General features: G+C 41.8%; 1 protein-coding gene across 4 annotated transcripts in view; it reads left to right on the forward strand.

Annotated features, from left to right (window-relative positions):
- Positions 1–8,994: 8,994 nt before the first annotated feature.
- SLC26A2 (solute carrier family 26 member 2) overlaps positions 8,995–20,544 on the forward strand; it is a 31,611-nt gene continuing 20,061 nt past the window's right edge. Inside the window, exon 1 of one of the 4 annotated variants that reach the window (XM_064278126.1) lies at positions 8,995–13,223. The gene's annotated coding sequence lies outside the window, so the exon portion shown is untranslated. The remainder of the gene's footprint in view (positions 13,224–20,544) is intronic. The other 3 variants (XM_023552693.2, XM_064278122.1, XM_064278121.1) reach the window with 3 other exon arrangements.

Here is a 20,544-nt window from a genome sequence, read left to right on the forward strand (position 1 = left end):
ATCACTTTTTGTACCCAAATATTATTAGTGGGAGTGACTTGTACTCCTCACCAGGCTGTAAGAGTTACATTTCTTTTCTTTCTCCAAATCAAATTGTATATGCTCCAAATCTCCATTCCACAGCACTGGCAGGAAATTCAATCTTGGTAATTATTGAGACCTCGGCCCTACCCCAGGGTCATGTGAAGGTCTGCTGCTGTATCTATGTCCATCCTGAGAAAAGCCCTCTGGCCTTTGATCCACGCTGCTACTCCCAGTATGTCCCTCGTCCAAGCTGGTATGGACCTTCAAAGGCCAGCAGTTCTGCTCTAAGCTGGGGCTTAGAGGTCCCTGCCAAGGCTGAGACCTCCTACCTCCTGGCTCAGCCTCCTAACTTTCCAGGGCAGAGAAGTAGGCCCAGACCCTTGGTACGCAAACTATTTGCCACTGAGTTGATTCCAACTCACGGCAGCCCCATGTGTGTCAGGGTAGAACTGTGCTCCATAGAATTTTTTGGAAGTAGATTGTCCAGACTTTCTTCAGAGGCACCTGTGGGTGGATTTGAACCTCCAGCCTTATGATTAGTAGAAAAGTGTGTTAAACATTTACACCAAGGACCCTGCAAAGCTCACTGACCTTCTCATTCTTGGGTGAGACTTTCAAAAATCTCCTTACCCCCTGACTACTTGTCCCTCCATCCTCTTTCCTTGTGGAACAAATCAGTATAGTTTCCCTCAAAGACCAAAGGAGGAAGGGTTCTCTTCTTGAGCCTGAGAATGACTGCTTTCTGTCCTGCCACACAGCAGCCCTGAGAGGCAAGTGATCATGAAGAGACAAGCCCCCTATAGAGACTGGGGGAGAGGTGACACAGGAAAGATAGCTATCATTGTTCAAAGCACTATTTGTAATATTAAAAGAACAGAAACAATTTAAATGTCTATTGCTGCTTAAACAAATGATGGTACTCCCCAACAATGGAATACTATGCAAAGGTGATGTCCCTTTTGCATGACCATCTCCCACAGCACCTAGCACTCATCTCTGAAAGACCAAATCTGGGGTGCTGGGCCTTGTGACCATCAGTGTTTCAATATCTCCCCTCCACGTGTCCTTCTTTTACAATATGACTTTGACACTTCTCCCATCTATGTCCCCTCTCTTTGAGATCAGGCAGGCTTTTATGACCGTTTCAACGTACAGAGTGCAATGGAAGTGAGGTTGTGTGACTTTTTTTTTTTTCCTTTTTTTTTTCTTTTATTAAACTTCAAGTGAACGTTTACAAATCCAATCAGTCTGTCACATATAAGTTTACATACATCTCACTCCCTACTCCCACTTACTCTCCCCCTCTTGAGTCAGCCCTTTCAGTCTCTCCTTTCTTGACAATTTTGCCTGCTTCCCTCTCTCTCTATCCTCCCATCCCCCCTCCAGACAAGAGTTGCCAACACAATCTCAAGTGTCCACCTGATATAATTAGCTCACTCTTCATCAGCATCTCTCTCCCACCCGCTGACCAGTCCCTTTCATGTCTGATGAGTTGTCTTCAGGGATGGTTCCTGTCCTGTGTCAACAGAAGGTCTGGGGAGCATGGCCGCCGGGATTCCTCTAGTCTCAGTCAGACCATTAAGTTTGGTCTTTTTATGAGAATTTGGGGTCTGCATCCCACTGATCTCCTGCTCCCTCAGGGGTCCTCTGCTGTGCTCCCTGTCAGGGCAGTCATCGATTGTGGCCGGGCACCACCTAGTTCTTCTGGTCTCAGGATGATGTAGTCTCTGGTTTATGTGGCCCTTTCTGTCTCTTGGGCTCTTAGTTGTCGTGTGGCCTTGGTGTTCTTCATTTTCCTTTGCTCCAGGTGGGTTGAGACCAATTGCTGCATCTTAGATGGCCGCTTGTTAGCATTTAAGACCCCAGACACCACATTTCAAAGTGGGATGCAGAATGATTTCATAATAGAATTATTTTGCCAATTGACTTAGAAGTCCCCGCAAACCATGTTCCCCAGACCTCGCGCTTGCTCCGCTGACCTTTGAAGCATTCATTTTATCCCGGAAACTTCTTTGCTTTTGGTCCAGTCCAATTGAGCTGACCTTCCATGTATTGAGTGTTGTCTTTCCCTTCACCTAAAGCAGTTCTTATCTACTGATTAATCAATAAAAAACCCTCTCCCACCCTCCCTCCCTCCCCCCCTCGTAACCACAAAAGTATGTGTTCTTCTCAGGTTTACTATTTCTCAAGATCTTATAATAGTGGTCTTATACAATATTTGTCCTTTTGCCTCTGACTTATTTCGCTCAGCATAATGCCTTCCAGGTTCCTCCATGTTATGAAATGTTTCAGAGATTCGTCACTGTTCTTTATCGATGCGTAGTATTCCATTGTGTGAATATACCACAGTTTATTTACCCATTCATCCGTTGATGGACACCTCGGTTGCTTCCAACTTTTTGCTATTGTAAACAGAGCTGCAATAAACATGGGTGTGCATATATCTGTTTGTATGAAGGTTCTTGTATCTCTAGGGTATATTCCTAGGAGTGGGATTTCTGGGTTGTATGGTAGTTCTATTTCTAACTGTTTAAGATAACGCCAGATAGATTTCCAAAGTGGTTGTACCATTTTACATTCCCACCAGCAGTGTATGAGAGTTCCAATCTCTCCGCAGCCTCTCCAACATTTATTATTTTGTGTTTTTTGGATTAATGCCAGTCTAGTTGGTGTGAGATGGAATCTCATCGTAGTTTTAATTTGCATTTCTCTAATGGCTAATGATCGAGAGCATTTTCTCATGTATCTGTTGGCTGCCTGAATATCTTCTTTAGTGAAATGTGTGTTCATATCCTTTGCCCACTTCTTGATTGGGTTGTTTGTCTTTTTGTGGTTGAGTTTTGACAGAATCATGTAGATTTTAGAGATCAGGCGCTGGTCGGAGATGTCATAGCTGAAAATTCTTTCCCAATCTATAGGTGGTCTTTTTACTCTTTTGGTGAAGTCTTTAGATGAGCATAGGTGTTTGATTTTTAGGAGCTCCCAGTTATCGGGTTTCTCTTCATCATTTTTGGTAATGTTTTGTATTCTGTTTATACCTTATATTAGGGCTCCTAGGGTTGTCCCAATTTTTTCTTCCATGATCTTTATCGTTTTAGTCTTTATGCTTAGGCCTTTGATCCACTTGGAGTTAGTTTTTGTGCATGGTGTGAGGTATGGGTCCTGTTTCATTTTTTTGCAAATGGATATCCAGTTATGCCAGCACCATTTGTTAAAAAGGCTATCTTTTCCCCAGTTAATTGACACTGGTCCTTTGTCAAATATCAGCTGCTCATACGTGGATGGATCTATGTCTGGGTTCTCAATTCTGTTCCATTGGTCTATGTGTCTGTTGTTGTACCAATACCAGGCTGTTTTGACTACTGTGGCTGTATAATAGGTTCTGAAGTCAGGTAAGGTGAGGCCTCCCACTTTCTTCTTCTTTTTCAGTAGTGCTTTGCTTATCCGAGGCTTCTTTCCCTTCCATATGAAATTGGTGATTTGTTTCTCTATCCCCTTAAAATATGACATTGGAATTTGGATCGGAAGTGCGTTAAATGTATAGATGGCTTTTGGTAGAATAGACATTTTTACTATGTTAAGTCTTCCTATCCATGAGCAAGGTATGTTTTTCCACTTAAGTATGTCCTTTTGAATTTCTTGTAGCAGAGCTTTGTAGTTTTCTTTGTATAGGTCTTTTACATCTTTGGTAAGATTTATTCCTAAGTATCTTATCTTCTTGGGGGCTACTGTGAATGGTATTGATTTGGTTATTTCCTCTTCGGTGTTCTTTTTGTTGATGTAGAGGAATCCAAGTGATTTTTGTATGTTTATTTTATAACCTGAGACTCTGCCAAACTCTTCTATTAGTTTCAGTAGTTTTCTGGAGGATTCCTTAGGGTTTTCTGTGTATATAATCATGTCATCTGCAAATAGTGATAACTTTACTTCTTCCTTGCCAACCCGGATACCTTTTATTTCTTTGTCTAGCCTGATTGCCCTGGCTAAGACTTCCAACACGATGTTGAATAAGAGCAGTGATAAAGGGCATCCTTGTCTGGTTCCCGTTCTTAAGGGAAATGCTTTCAGGTTCTCTCCATTTAGAGTGATATTGGCTGTTGGCTTTGCATAGATGCCCTTTATTATGTTGAGGAATTTTCCTTCAATTCCTATTTTGGTAAGAGTTTTTATCATGAATGGGTGTTGGACTTTGTCAAATGCCTTTTCTGCATCAATTGATAAGATCATGTGGTTTTTGTCTTTTGTTTTATTTATGTGATGGATTACATTAATGGTTTTTCTGATATTGAACCAGCCTTGCATACCTGGTATAAATCCCACTTGATCAGGGTGAATTATTTTTTTGATGTGTTGTTGAATTCTATTGGCTAGAATTTTGTTGAGGATTTTTGCATCAATGTTCATGAGGGACATAGGTCTATAATTTTCTTTTTTTGTGATGTCTTTACCTGGTTTTGGTATCAGGGAGATGGTGGCTTCATAGAATGAGTTGGGTAGTATTCCGTCATTTTCTATGCTTTGGAATACCTTTAGTAGTAGTGGTGTTAACTCTTCTCTGAAAGTTTGGTAGAACTCTGCAGTGAAGCCATCCGGGCCAGGGCTTTTTTTTGTTGGGAGTTTTTTGATTACCGTTTCAATCTCTTTTTTTGTTATGGGTCTATTTAGTTGTTCTACTTCTGAATGTGTTAGTTTAGGTAGGTAGTGTTTTTCCAGGAATTCATCCATTTCTTCTAGGTTTTCAAATTTGTTAGAGTACAATTTTTCATAATAATCTGAAATGATTCTTTTAATTTCATTTGGTTCTGTTGTGATGTGGTCCTTCTCATTTCTTATTCGGGTTATTTGTTTCCTTTCCTGTATTTCTTTAGTCAGTCTAGCCAATGGTTTGGTTGTGTGACTTTTGAGGCCAGATCTGAAAAGGTTATACAGCATTCACCTTGCTTGTGAGAACACTGGCACTTGAAGTCGTCAGCAGCCATTTAAGCAGTCAGACTGTTCTGAAGCTGCCATAGTGTGAGGAAGCCCAAGCTACCCCACACAGGGAGACACAAGGAGAGACCCTGAGAAATGAAGAGAAAGAGATGTTCAACCAGACTTCAGGTGCCTTCAACCTCCAGCTGTCCCAGCTCTAGCTACTATCTGAGTGCAGCTGCAAGAGACCCCGAGGCCAAGCTATTACCAAATTCTTAACTCATAGAAATGGTGAAAAATAATACAATGATTATTATCGTTTCAAGTCACTAAGTTTTGGAGTGATCTGTTACACAACAGTAGAGAGCCAGAACATCAGCTCTTTATGTACTTGTATGGAACAATCTTCAAGGTATAGTATTTTTTTTTTTAAATGCAGAAGTATGTATTTATGCTCCTCTTGTAAAATATATATGTGTGTGTGTGTGTGTCTTTGTAAATGCATAGAACAGTGGTTTGAAAACCCTAGGTGTATGTTAGAATCTCCTGGGGCGCTTTTTAAAAAAGATCAATGTCTGAGCCCAGCCTATACCAATTAAATCATAATATCTAGGGTAAGGCCCAAACACTGGTATCTTTTCAAAATTCCCCAAGAGGTTCTAACGTGTAGCCAGAATTAAAAATGGTTGGTATACGATAAACCTGGAAGGCAACACAGAAAACTGGTATTTTGTTCGCCTCTAGAGAGGCACATGGGCTCAGAGTGGATAGCATGGGAGAGGATTTACTTTTCAGTGTAAACAGGTAACACATATAAAAAGTAAACAAATCCACTTTGACATCTTGGATTTGTTTAGTCTTTGTATGCACTACCTGTCTCCAAGAACAAACAAGCTAAATTAAAAAGAAAAGCACTCACAGCAGTGAGAATGAATAGTGAATTGCAGCAGGTCAGGAATAGACCATTCAATAGTGAGAGTCAGTTGGGGTTCAGGGAGTTCTCAGGGGGAAGGGATGCGACCCACTTGAGAAGAGGGGGTCGCTAGGAAATGCTGAGAAGGTGAATCCCAAAGTGTCCCCTAACCTGAAATGACCTACAATAAAATGAAATGGCCTACAATGCCCTCAGCTAATCATCCTTTGGAAAAGCACCCCAGGACAGAGGAATGTTTACATATGTGGAAGAAAATACTGGACTGCCTGATCCTCGGGCTGCCAGCCATCCCAATGAACCCTGAGACCAACAGGATGGAAAATGTCCAGACTTAGTCAGAGGGGTAAAGAGATCTGGATTCTGGCTGGCTGAGTTGCTGACCTGCTATTATTGAGGAAAAGCAGATCAGCTAGCTCTTTCTCCAGAGGAATTCGGTTACCTATTTCAACTCTTGGAGTCCTGCTGTTGAGAGCTGGGGCATCAGCGAAGGTCAGGTAAACATGGCAAATCAAACAAAGTCCAGTTCCCTGGGGTCCCTGGGGATGTGTATGTGTGGTGGGGGGAAGTGATGGGGCAGGGGACCGTAAGATTAAATAGGAGCCTAAGAAGCTGAATTGGGAAGGGGAAAGGCACCAATGACTGACCTAAAGCTTCCTCTATAGCACCTTCCTTTTGTGCTGGGGCACAGCTCACGTTCTTGGGTTTTGGCATCTGACAGCTCCCAGTCTGAAATCCCCCTCTGCTACTTGTCAGCTGCATGACCTTAGTAAATAACAATATTCTGAGCCTCAGTGACCTCATCTTTGTAACACAGAATAAAACATATGGAATAAGTGAAAGAAAATGATAGCCATTATTAAATTCTTTATTGGTGTCTATTGCATGCAACCATCTCTTGGTTTGTCCTACTGTGGTGGCTTGCATGTTGCTATAATGCTGCAAGGTATGCCACTGATATTTCAAAAACCAGAAAGGTCACTCTCGGTGGACAGGTTTTAACAGAGCTTCCAGACTAAGACAGACTAGGAATAAAGGCCTGGTGATCTACTTCTGAAAAGTAGCCTATGAAAACCTTATAGATCACAACAAAACATTGTCTGACTAGCTTGCTTTGGATATGTCATCAAGGAGGATCAATCCCTGCAGGAGAACATCACGTCTGGTTAAGGAGAGGGCCAAAGAGGGCCTGGGAGACCCTCGGTGAGATGATCTGGCTCAACAGCCACAACAACAAACTAGAACATCCTGGTGGTTGTGAGGATGATGCAGGATTAGGGAACATTTTAGTCTGTTGTACACACTCCATGCATCAGAGTCGACTGGAGGGCAGCTAACAATGTTACAAGCAAGAATGGGGGTGGATTCTCACATCTGAGTAGCACAGTGAGAAGTACTATAGCCTTGTGGCTAAGACAGAGGGCTTTGCATCAGATATAACTGGGTTAAAATCATGTTTCTGTCACTTATTAAGCGTAGGACATTAGGCAAATCACCTAACATCTCTGAGACTCATTTCCTCACCTTAAAAGGAGGATCATAATATAGTAGCTCCTCAAAGGGTTGGTGTGAGGATTTAAAAAAATAATGAATGTGCAGAAGTTTTACGCAGTCAATCTGGAAAGTGCCAACTGTAGCTACTCTGGTTATTATGCAGCGTACAGAGGGTTGGTTGACAAAGTACTTTACATCTACGGTTTTACTTGACTCTCTTAGGATGCTGTGTGCCAAGCCATCAACTACCCTTGGAAAGGTGAGAAAATTGATGCCTTTGTGGTATGGTGGTTTGTTCCCAGTCCTAAGAGGCAGCATCAGAAGCAGAATCAGGGTGTTCTGATTCCTGATATGACTGTGGCCTTTGGAAGTTTTGAGCCTGGTAGGTGACAGAAACTTGGAGGTCAGCTCTAGATAGGAAAGAGGGTTCCTTAAATGCTGTGAAGAGGTTCATCTTCTTCCAGTCCTATCTAGTGGGCCCAAGCAGACAATAGCAGAAGGAAAGGAATGAAAAAATGAATACATGCCCAATACCAAATAATGGCAACTTTAGGGGCAGAGAATTAAATCAAGATGATGCTACAGAAGATATCCTTATTTTATTTTAAATACCATGGTCAGGGCCCTGCCTCCCCTGACCGCCTCCCGGAGGTGAGTGCTTTTAGGTTGGGACTTGAGTGACAAGAAAAAACCAAGTGGCCAGAACCAGGGCTCAGACACCAAATGAAAACAAGCTTGGCAGGTAAGTTGGCCGGTAAGGGTGGAGAGTAGTAATGGAGGGAGAGATGGGAGGTGAGGAGGAAAATGAGGTCGGGGCCCAGAGCATGCAGGACCTTGAGGGCATAAGGAGGGGTTTGAGTTTACCTTTAAATGTTACGGGTTTAAATGTTATGGAAAGTCAGAGAGTTTTAAATATGGATTGACATTATCTTTTTATATTTCCATTTTTAAAACAGCCTTCTGGTTATTAGGATCTTTGGCGGAGAATGAGTTTTAAGTCTGGACCTCTAACTTTCTAACAGACCTTTTCCCACTCAAAGCTTCAGTTTCCCCACCTATAAAGGAGGGTGGAGGGAACGGGATCAGGCAGATGATTTTTCAAGTCCCAAGGAGTCAGTAATAATGATTGTATCTGTTGCCATGGAGTGGATTCCGACTCACAGCGACCCGACAGGACAGAGTAGAATCGCCCCATAGGGTTTCCAAACAGCGGCTGGTGGGTTGGAACTGCCGACCTTTTTGGTTGAAGCCCGTAACACGCCCATGTCTTAACCACTCACAAACACAGAGCACTTTACAGCGCCAGGCAGCGCGATTCCGCGTCTCTCCTGCTCCTTTACCTTGGGATAAGGCCAAGAAGTGGTAATCCCGCTCACTTAGTAGATTCACTGCCTCGGGGGCGGGTGTGGAACCTCTCCGAGGATCCGACCGCGAGGCCCTTTCTACCCAGAGCAGCCAATCGCGAGGAGGAAAGTGGCCAGGGGGCGGTACCCCCGCTGGTCTGGGTGGAGTTATTGGCTGGTTGCCTTGTCGCTCGCCAGCGGTGCCACGTGACAAGGCCGCGGGGCTTTCGCACCGGCTCTGCCTTCCGCACCTCTGGGCTGGTGTCTTCTCGCCTTACCCCTTGTAGGTTCCCACCCGGTCCTGCCTCCTCGCGGGGCCGGGCGATGGGCGGGGAATGGGCCGGACCCCTTAAAGGGAGGCCGGCCAGGGACCGGGCTGCCTCCGCCCGGTCGCCGTGTCTTCTCAGCCCGGCTACAGCGGAGGGCGCGCCTCTGGGCCTCCTCGCGTGCGGCTGCGTAGACCGAGAGGTGAGAAGAGGCGCGGGGACCGGAGAAGAGGGGAAGGGGCGGGCCGGCCTCCACGCGCCTGCGGGCGCCCCTTAGGGTGGTCCTGGCCTGTGTCTCTCAGGCGTCGTGGGAGGAAACCCAGACAACGGTGGCCGCGGGAGTCGTAGTCCGGCCGGCCGTCGGAGGTGGGCGTGCGTCGCGGAGATTCCTCAGGTCGGCAGGGGTCGGGACAGGAAAAAGATTAAAGGCCCCCTCCCCTCGCTCCCATTTTCCCGACCCTGCCCTTCGGGCTGAGAGACTGCCCCCGCCCCACCCCACACATCACACGGGGGACTGGAGTTCTGGCTGAGCAGTCTCCAACCCAGATATCTGGGAGTGGGACCGAGGAGATCTAAGACACGCCCCCGCCCCGGACAGATGGGGAAACAGGCCTGGAGAGGAGAGAGGATTTAGGTATTTTGGTTGTTAAATTTCTATAACCCCCCAGAAAAACTCCACTGCCATCGAGTCGATTCCAACTCATAGCGCCCCTATAGGACGGGGTAGAACTGCCCCATAGAGTTTCCAAGGAGCGCCTGGTGAATTTGAACTGCCGACCTTTTGATTAGCAGCTATAGCACTTAACCTCTGTGCCACCACGGTTTCCTGAATTCCTATATCATATGTTAATGGTGGTGGAATAATGTGGAAAAGGATAGCCATAGTGGTTGCACAACTTGAAGAGTGTAATCAGTGTCTCTGAATTGTCCATGTAGAAATTGTTAAATTGCCATGTTTTCTTGTGTATATTTTCACCACGATTAAAAAAAAAAAAAAATCACACACCAGGTTGGGTACAAAATCTGGACCTGTACTTTTTCCACACTCATAGACTGTCCAAGTTGGAATCCTTTCACTGGATAGGTGGGGACACTGAGAGAACATAGGGAGGACCAGGGCCTAGACTAAAATTACACAGCAAGTCATTTGCAGAACTAGGACTTGTATTCAGCTCTCCCACACTCATAGACTACTAGGCTGGACCTGGTTCTTGAACAGATTGAGGACCACAGTGAGTTAGAAAGCAGTCACGACTTAAATTCCCATTTTCTGACACTCATCTTCCTCTCCTTGCCTCCGTGGCTCTTTATGTAAAATCTGGAACTAATGTGATATCCAGTAGCGGGTTAAGCAGAAGTTCTTGTTTTTGAAAATTGAGTCAAGAAGAAACGGAGGGCTGTAACTGTTGGAAGGGACATCATGAGCAAAGGAATGCTTCTTCAGGAGTCTCAAGGCAGGAGATAGCAAGGAACAGAAACTAATAGCTAATCATTTATTGAGCAAATGCTATGTGCCAGGCGCTGTGCTAAGTACGTTACTTGCATTAGCCTCAGAACAAGCCTGCAAGGTAGGTAGTGTTATCCTCATTTTACAAGTGTGAAATTGGTGCTGAGTAAAAGGAAGGTTTCACCCAGTGCCACTGGCTGAACAGTGGGTGAACAGTGTAGCTAGGATTTGAATAGAGATCTGTCTGATACCAGAACAAACCCAGTGATTCTCCAAGTGTGGTCTTCAGCTCTTTGCTCAGAATCACACAGGGTGCAATCTTGGATCTTATCCCCGGATTTGCAGGAATGAGCCTAAGAATCTGCAGTTCAAAAGCACTCTGTGGTGCAGTGGTTAAGAACTTGGTGCTAACCAAAAGGTCAGCAGTTTGAATCCACCAGCCACTCCTCAGAAACCCTGTGGGGCAGTTCTACTCTGTCTTACAGGGTTGCTCTGAGTCGGAATCATGGACTTGAGGGCAACAAGTTTTTTGGTTTTGGGTATTTGAAAATCATTGCACTGTAATGTGCTGCCTCCTAGGGGAAGCTCTAGAAGTGACAAACATATTCAGGGCTTTGGGGAGATCCAAATTGGACTTACTGCTAGACAAAACACTTAGTGAGAGTAAACTCCCAGGCAGATGCTTGCCAACTATAATGTCTTGACACTTGCTTGGTTAGATGTGGTGAAGGTGGAGGAGGAGTTAGTTAGAGAGAGACCAATGGGGAAGATAACTCCTTTTTCCTTACCATGTAGCCGTTAAACTATCATTCAGCCTTTCCACTCAAAAAATGTTTGTTAAGCACTTATTAGGTGCCACGCGCAGTTCAAAACAGTAAATCATTGTCCTCTTCGGAAAGACAGACAATTAACGAAAAAGTAAATGTATAGTTTGGGATGGTGGGAAAGGCCATGGAGAAAAATGAAGTCAAGGGAATAGAAGTGCAAGGCAGGGATGGGCCCAGCAAGGAGTCATAGTGGCTGCAGTGGTTCTATTTTATGTATTGGTCCCAGGAAGGAACTGATTGATAAGGTGGCATTTGAGCAAAAACCTAGAAGTTGGGGCAATTCATGAAAATAACTGAGGAAGAGCATTCCAGTTAGAGGGACTAACAAAAGCATAGAGGAGGTGGGAGCTTTCTTGGCTTGTTTGACTCTTGTCTGCAGAATTAACTATTCTAATTAAAATGTAGCCACATGGGTAAATTTTATGTTAATAGAAAAAAAAGAGAAAATGTTACCAACGCATGTGTGTGTGACATTGAAAAATAAAAATAATTTCACTCTTAATCCTTAACCCAAACCAAACCTACTTCAGTGGGAACAACCCACATTTCTATCAACAGATGGATAAACAACATGTGGGATACACACAATATTATTCAGCCGTAAAAAGAAGTGAAGTTCTGATAAATGCTACAGCATGAATGAACCTTGAAAACATGCTAAGTGAAATAAGTCAGACACAAAAGGACAAATATTGTGTGGTCCCACTTACATGAAATACCTACAACTGGCAAATGCATAGAGATAAAAATAGATTAGTGGTTACCAGGGGCTAGAGGGTGGAGGATTGGAGAGTTATTTCTTAATGGGAACAGAACTTCAGTTTGTGGTGATGAAAATGTTTTGGAAATAGATAGTGGTGATGGTTGCACAACATTGTGAATGTAATCAATCCCACTGAACTATACACTTAAACATAGTTAAAATGGCGAATTTTCTTATGTATGTTACCACAATAAGAAAAAAAAAGGCCATAAAAATAGATTAGTTAATGGTGGTATCTTCCACTGTCAGTTGGCTTTTTGAAATGAAACATCGAGACATTTCTCAGCCTTAACCAAGTGGCTCGTGTTTAAAAAAAAAAACAACTTTTTTTGGTTTTCTTGCTTTTTTCATCCTCCCTCCTTACCTCTCTTCTTCATTCCTTTAACTCAGAGGTAAAGAATATAGGGTATTAGTGTACCTCTCAATGCCCTCACTCATAGAGAAGTTACTGGAAAGGTTGTAAACTTGGAAAGGAAAAAAAAAAAGAGTACTGGAAAATTATTTCCAAACTACACAATCCACACCTATTCCAGTTTGGTTCAACTGAGATTTTTCCATATAGAGAAGAGGCTTTTTGGTAGATGACTTGTTCACGTAAATATTACGTTAATGTTAAGACTTCAAATTTTCCACAAACTTGACTACACAGTTTTATAGGTTGATTCTAGTTTTCCTGCAATTATTTGATGATATGTCTACATGGAGAGACTGGCATAGGCAGCATATGGAAGGATAAAAGGTGACAAGTCAGGATACTTGGATTCTAGCTCCAGCTCTATCTTGAATTAGCAAATGATTTCACTATCCTGGGCTTTTATTCCTTTAACTAAAAAATCTGGGGTTTGGAGTTCATGATCTGTAGTCCCTGGGTGATGTGACTGTTAACGCTTGGCTGCTAATTGAAAAGTTGGAGGTTCAAGTTCACCCAGAGGCACCTGGAAAGAAAGGCATGTCAGTCTACTTCCTAAAAGTTAGCCTTTGAAAACCCTTTGGAGAACAATTCTTTTCTTACCGTGGGGTTGCCATGAGTCGGAGTCAACTCAGTGGCAGATGGTCTGGGCTATCTGCATGCCTTACCTATCTCCCAAATCCTATAATCCAGGAAAACTTCCATTCAATGACTTGCTCATTCAGTACAAGCTTTCTCAGTGAGAAATACATGCATGGTGGGACAAGAGAGCTGTGGCTGACTGGATTCCAGAACTCTTGACAACCAGGTTGGTTTTTCTGCTGATCCACAGTGCATGTGGTTTTCAGTTGTGTTAAAACACACAAACACAAGCATACACACACACACACACACACACACACAGTGTTCACAATAGGATGCCAAGCTCAGTTTTACAATGGCCTAGATTTCTTCGGAAAATCCTGGTACCTAATTAATATTATGTCATCAGATATATCTGCTGAAGCTGTCATATTTTAAAACTAAATATAACTGTTCTAAGAAAAATATTACAAAAAGAAGACAGACATTGGCTGAGATACTCTCTCCTAGATTTAATTGTGTGTGTTTGAAAACTTATGAAATACATTTCCCAAGGTGACATATCCAAAATATGGGAACATTCTACGAAGGTTTCCTTGGGAATTGAAATGTAATTGGAAACAAAATTGTGTAATAGGGTAAATTCAAATGTATCTTTTTCCCCTCAGACAAAAGTTAGAGTTTGTTTTACAGCTTTATTGTGGTAAAAGTGACATATAATAAACTTCGTATTTAAAGTATGTTGTTGTTAGGTGCTGTCGAGTTGATTTTGACTCATAGTGACCCCATGTGACAGAGTAGAACTGCCCCAGAGAGTTGTCTAGGCTATAATCTTTATGGGAGCAGATCTCCAGGTCTTTCTCCCACAGAGCCTCTGGGTGGGTTTGAACTACCAACCTTTTGGTTAGCAGCTGAGTTCCACCGGGCTCCTTTATTTAAAGTATGCTGTATATGTTTTCCTGCTGCCATAATCAAGATAGAGAACACATCCATCACTCTCAAAAGTTTCCTGGTGCCCCTTTGTAATCTTTCCCTCCTACCCTTCTCTATTTCGCATCCCCAAACAACCACTGATCTGCTTTCTGTCACTGTAGATTAGTTTTCATTTTCTTAGAGTTGTATATAAATGGAACATACAGTAAGTTTTTGTTTTTTGGTTTTTTTTGAGCCTGGCCTTCTTTCACTCAGCAAAATTACTTTGGGGTTTATCTGGGTTGTGTCAATAGTTTATTCTTTTCTCTTGCTAAGTAATATTACAGTTAGTAGCACAATTTATTTATCCATTCATCTGCTGATGAACATTTGGGTTGTTCCCAATTTTGGCCTACTACCGATAAAGCTAATTTCCCTTTTGATGTCCTCTTTGATCCATGGATTATTTATTCTGACTTGTAGCAACCCTATAGGACAGGGTAGAACTGCCCCATAGAGTTTCCAAGGAGCGCCTGGTGGATTTGATCTGCCGACCTTTTGGTTAGCAGCCATAGTTCCTAACCACTACCCTGCCAGTGTTTCCAATGGGTTATTTAGAAGTATGCAAATACACAAATATTTGAAAAGTAAATGGATTATTTAGAATTATGCTATTTACTTTTCAAATCTTTGGGTATTTTCCAGATATCTTTCTGCTTTTGGTTTCTAACTTAATTCCATTAAGGTCAGAGAACATATTTTATGTGAATTGGATTCTTTTAAATTTATTGAGAATTTATGGTTTACCTTCATAAATGTTCCATGTGCACTTGAGGAAAATGTATTTCTGCTGTTGTTGGGTGGAGTGTTCTACAAATGTCTGCTATCTGTTAGGTCTGGTTGATTGCTAGTGTTGTTCAAATCTAAATCCTTGGTGATTCTCTGTCTTATTATTGAGAGAGCACTGAACTTTCTGATTATAATCATGGCTGTCTCTTTCTCGTTTTGGTTCTATCAGTTTTTGTTTCATGTATTTTGGAGCTCTCTTATTAGGTGCATAGACAATTAGGATTGGTATTGTTAAGTCTTCTTGATGAATTGACCCCTTTATCATTTTGAAGTTGCTTCTTTATCCCTAGTAGTATTCTTTCCCCTGAAATCTACTTCATCTGATATTAATAAAGGCATTCCAGCTTTCTTTTAATTAGTCTTAGCATGGTAAGTATATCTTTTCTTACCCTTTTACTTTTAACCTATTTGTGTCTTTACACTTAAAGTGTTTCTGGTAGGCAGCATATAGTTAGGTCTTGCCTTATTTATCTAATCTGCCTTTGTGGGGTGTTATTCCATTTACAAGGTATAAACTGCCAACTGATTGACTGCTAACTAAGAGGTTAGCAGTTGGAACCCACCAGCCACTCCAGGAGAGAAAGAAGTGGCAGCCTGCTTCCAGCATAGGAAACCCTGTGGGGCAGTTCTACTCCGTAATCTAGGGTCTCTGTGAGTCCAAATTGACTTGACGACAACAGGTTTGGTTTGGATACCATTTACCTTTAATGTCATTACTGGTATGGTTAGATAATATGGCTCTTATCTTGCTGTTTATTTTCTCTCTTCTCTTTTTGCCTTCTTTTGGATTAGTTAGTAGTTTTGATTATTCCACTTTGTCTCCTTTGTTGGTTTGGTTTTGTTACTCTTGGTTTTGTTGTTAGTGCTTGCTTTAGGGTTTACAGCAGGCATCTTTAACTTACCACAGTCTACCCTCAAATAATATTATACCATTTCATGTATAGTATAAGGACCTTAAAATAGTATACTTCGATTTCTCCCCTCCTGGCTTTTATACTCTTGTTGTCATAGTTTTACTTCTACATAATGTTATAGTAAAACCCACAATACACTGTTACTGTTTTTGTTAAGAAGTGAATTATCTTTTAAAGAAACAAAAATCAGATTTTAAAAGTCAAAGTTAATTCTTCTGAAGATTTATTTTTGTTGAAATAATTTTTTTTTTTAAATAAAAACCAGTCCATCCATCAAAAACTTATCAGGTGCCTATGTGTCCAGTTCTATGCTAAGTGTGGTGATAGTACACAAAAAGGATAAAATATCTTTTTAATCTAGGTGAAAAGATAAGGCATATATTCAGCAAGCATTTATTGAACATCTAAGCAGTGGGAATGTGAGAATGAGATACCATTTGTGTGCTGATGACCAGTACACTCCCCGTCTGTTTTTCCAGTTGGCTTCTCTCCTGTGTTCGAGACTGCCATTTCTAATTGCTCACTAGACATGCTCATCGGGACATCTTACAGAAATCTCCAGCCTAGTAAGCCTAAAGTCAGACTTTTTTCCTGCCTCCTATCTTCCCATTTCTTTCTTCATATTCCCATACACAATCCTTCGGTTTTAATCCTTGTGTGGTCAGCTTCAGAATTCATCTTGGATTTGCCCATCTCTGTTAAGTACCACCTCTTGTCTAGTTGTTTGTACCACTGAAATGTCAAGCCTCCCTCACCCCTCCCTGCACTGGAGTTTAGGCCTTTGTTAGCCATGGATTACAGGATGAAGTCCAGACTTTTGGGATTATATAAGAAACTGATCTTGTAACTTCAGAAATAGACATTCTAGGCTGACCTTTTCCTGGATCTTTGATTACACTGCGACCTTTCACCTGCCTGAGTATCCATTTCCTTATTTACATTGCAGCTTCCTACGTCACCTTAGCTCTCAACCTATTCTCTATTCTTAGGACACACCAAACCTATATTACGGCATTTAGAGTGTTAAAATTTATCTGCTTACAACTCTGTCTTAACCAACTAACAGTGAGTAGAAACTGGGTTTCTTATACATATTAGCAAGTATTTACTAATCTCCCACTGTGTGCTAGGTATTGTTCTTAATAATGGGGATACAGCAGACATGAGAAAGACAAAAAAATATATATATATATTTAATGTAATTTCAAAAGTCGTGAGCCTTTGAAGAAAATAAAACCAGGTAAGGTTATAGAAAATGATGGGAAGAGGGTGCTATTTTACTTGGCATGGTCAGGGAAGTCCTCTCTGAGGTATTGATATATAAGTTGAGACATGAAGGATGAGAAGAGTCCTGCAAAGATCTGGAGGAAGATTGTTCCAGGCAAAGAGAACTTAAGTAAGTACAAAGACCTAAGGAGAGAAGCACCTTGGCATGTTCCGGAAATAGTAAGAATGCCAGTAGGAAATGAGGATGGAGAGATAGGCGGGGTTCAGATATTGTAGGCTATGGCAGTAGCCCAGGGGCCAGTCCTCCAACAGTGTGAGCTTCTCTAGGGCCTGGGCCTGGAACAGTGGCCTGGGCTCCAGCCATCCTGGTTGCAGGCATCTGTGAATGAGACGGAGCTGGATAAAGAAGCCTTGGCTCATTCCTGGCTTCGCTGGGCCTTACAACGCTGTGATCTTCCTTGGACTTGCCTGAAAACAGTGAGCTGGAGGATCAGATGGAACTGTGTAAATGGAGAGTCTTGTCTTGATCATACTAGTTTATTGTTTAGTTTTGTTTTTAAAATAACCTTAAGCTACTTTTTATTAATAAAACACAAAGTGAAATATTAATAGCTTAGTGAAAAAAAGAATAGCATGATAATCAGAACAGAAGATGTAATAATATATAATTACATATGTATTTCTTACAGATTAAAGTCTTCACTTTCTTAACCTAGTATACAGGGCTCTCCAGAATCTCCTTCAGGTTCCTTTGCAGCTTCCTCTCAGACTAATCTTCAGTGTGCATCCTGTGCTTTAAATGGACCATTCTCATTTCTTATTCTTTTCCTCCAACCTCCGAACCGTTTTTTGTGTTTTGTTTTCATTTGTCCATATTCCCAAGAGGCTGTGCCCTTTGAGGTGACCAGCTGGGGGTAGGAGGGAGACCTTTGGCTCCATTTCATGTGACCCATGTGGGCAGAGGAGAGGCGGGGACATCAGCACTCCCCCTGACTTCTTAGCAGTCAGGTTGCTTTGCAGCCTTGTGGAATTCCCTATCCTTCAGCTGCCTTGTTCCTGTGGAATAGTTGCCATGAAGTCTCTTACCAAATGTTCCTCTTTACAGTCTTAGCCGCATTTTTCCCTAAATTGAATTACTATTTTTTTAAGATTCATCTTGTACGCTGTTTAACAATTACCAGTAGAGGATGTCTGATAATTTGACTCCTTCTTGCCTATTGTGAAAGACCAAAAAAAAAAAAAAAAAAAACCAAACCCGTTGCCGTCAGTTCCAATTCAGCGAGTCTATAGGACAGAGTAGAACTGCCTCACAGGGTTTCCAAGGAGCGCCTGGTAGATTTGAACTGCTGACCTTTTGATTAGCAGCGGTAGCTCTTAACCACTATGTCACCAGGGTTTTAATCTTCTTTCTTTCTTTTATTCTATTTCTGACTCTTCACCCTGTTCCTCCTTTCATTACCACTATTTCCTTTTAGTCTCTTCTTCTAGTGATAGGAAGAGTAACTTTTTTTTATGAGTTGGAGGGGTTCTTATCTCTGCAAATTTTCAAATAGAAGTTGGCTGACCTCTCATGAGGCTGGTGTAGAAGGGATGTCCTGCCCTCTAGTCTAGTGCTCTTGGACTCTTAGTAATTCACATGGGGAAATGCCAGTGCTGCTGTTTAGTCATCTGGATAAGAGCACTCTCTAAGTAGTCACAGCTGCATGTGCCCAGTTAAAGAAAGAAGTACAGAAATGTCTTTCCTTTATATTGCCATTATACTTTAATATATAAATATATTTTTCAAAAAAATTTTTTTTCTAATTCCTACAAGGTAATATAGAAAGCCTAAGTGTTTTCCAGTTGAGTTAGCCCACTCTCAATTATCTATGCTAACACAGGGGAAAGTAGCCTAGATGATACAAGTAAAATCCTATTTTATTGAGCTTCATGGAATGTACAATTTATATCCCAATCTTTGTAAAATGGAAGTCTGGCTGTAGACTATATTCCAGGGATGATAAACACTGTAATTTCTCAGTATTCCTGAAGCAATTGGTGAATATTAAAACTGAAAGTAGTAACAGACTTTGAAAGGGGAGATGATTTTTGTACAAAAGTTACATTTAAAAATATGTTCCAAAGTAATTATTTCAAAATGAAAATAAATATTGATTTGCATCCTACTTTTTTAGTATTTGAGTTATTTATTCAGCAAATATTTTTGCTCCTGTTCTGCAAAGCACATACCTGGACACTTTAGGGATACAAAGATGAGCCAGAATGGGACTTGCTCTCATGGACCTTAATTTAGTATGGAAGTCATACCTACAATTTAGTTTGAGATAATTTTTAAATGTAGTTTTTTTAAAAAAAGGTTTTTACATTTCATAACATGGAGGAACCTGGAAGGCATTATGCTGAGTGAAATTAGTCAGAGGCAAAAGGACAAAAAAAAAAAATCGTAAAAGACCACTATTATAAGATCTTGAGAAATAGTATAAACTGAAAAGAACACATACTTTTGTGGTTACGAGGGGGGGAGGGAGGGAGGGTGGGAGAGGGTTATTTACTGATTAGTAGATAAGAACTACTTTAGGTGAAGGGAAGGACAATACTCAATACACGGAAGGTCAGCTCAACTGGACTGGACCAAAAGCAAAGAAGTTTCTGGGATAAACTGAATGCTTCAAAGGTCAGCGGAGCAAGGGCGGGGGTTTGGGGACTATGGCTTAAGGGGACTTCTAAGTCAATTGGCAAAATAATTCTCTTATGAAAACATTCTGCATCCCACTTTGAAATGTGGCGTCTGGGGTCTTAAATGCTGACAAGCGGCCATCTAAGATGCATCAGTTGGTCTCAACCCACCTGGATCAAAGGAGAATGAAGAACACCAAGGTCACATGATAACTAAGAGCCTAAGAGACAGAAAGGGCCACAAGAACCAGAGACTTACATCATCCTGAGACCAGAAGAACTAGACGGTGCCCGGCCACAACCGATGACTGCCCTGACAGGGAGCACAACAGAGAACCCCTGAGGGAGCAGGAGATCAGTGGGATGCAGACCCCAAATTCTCATAAAAAGACCAGACTTAATGGTCTGACTGAGACTAGAGCAATCCCAGTGGTCATGGTCCCCAAACCTTCTGTTGGCCCAGGACAGGAACCATTCCCCAAGACAACTCATCAGACATGGAAGAGACTGGACAATGGGTTGGAGAGAGATGCTGACGAAGAGTGAGCTACTTGTATCAGGTGGACACTTGAGACTGTGCTGGCATCTCCTGTCTGGAGGGGAGATAGGAGGGTAGAGAGGGTTAGAAACTGGCAAAGTTGTCACGAAAGGAGAGACTGGAAGGGCTGACTCATTAGGGGGAGATTAAGTGGGAGTATGGAGTAAGGTGTATATAAGCTTATATGTGACTGACTGACTTGATTTGTAAACGTTCACTTAAAGCTCAATAAAAATTATTTAAAAAAAGTTTTTATTTTGAAGTAATTATAGATTCATAGTAAGTTTCCAAAAAATTGTACAGTGGTCCCTTCATTCATTTTTCCCCAGTGATAACATCTTGTATAGCTATAATATCAAAACTAGAAAATTGACATTGGTGTAATCCACATATTTTACTTGGATTTCAACACTTTACATGCATTCATTTCT

This window comes from Loxodonta africana, chromosome 2 (genome assembly GCF_030014295.1).
Source record: "Loxodonta africana isolate mLoxAfr1 chromosome 2, mLoxAfr1.hap2, whole genome shotgun sequence".
Taxonomy (NCBI): domain Eukaryota; kingdom Metazoa; phylum Chordata; class Mammalia; order Proboscidea; family Elephantidae; genus Loxodonta; species Loxodonta africana.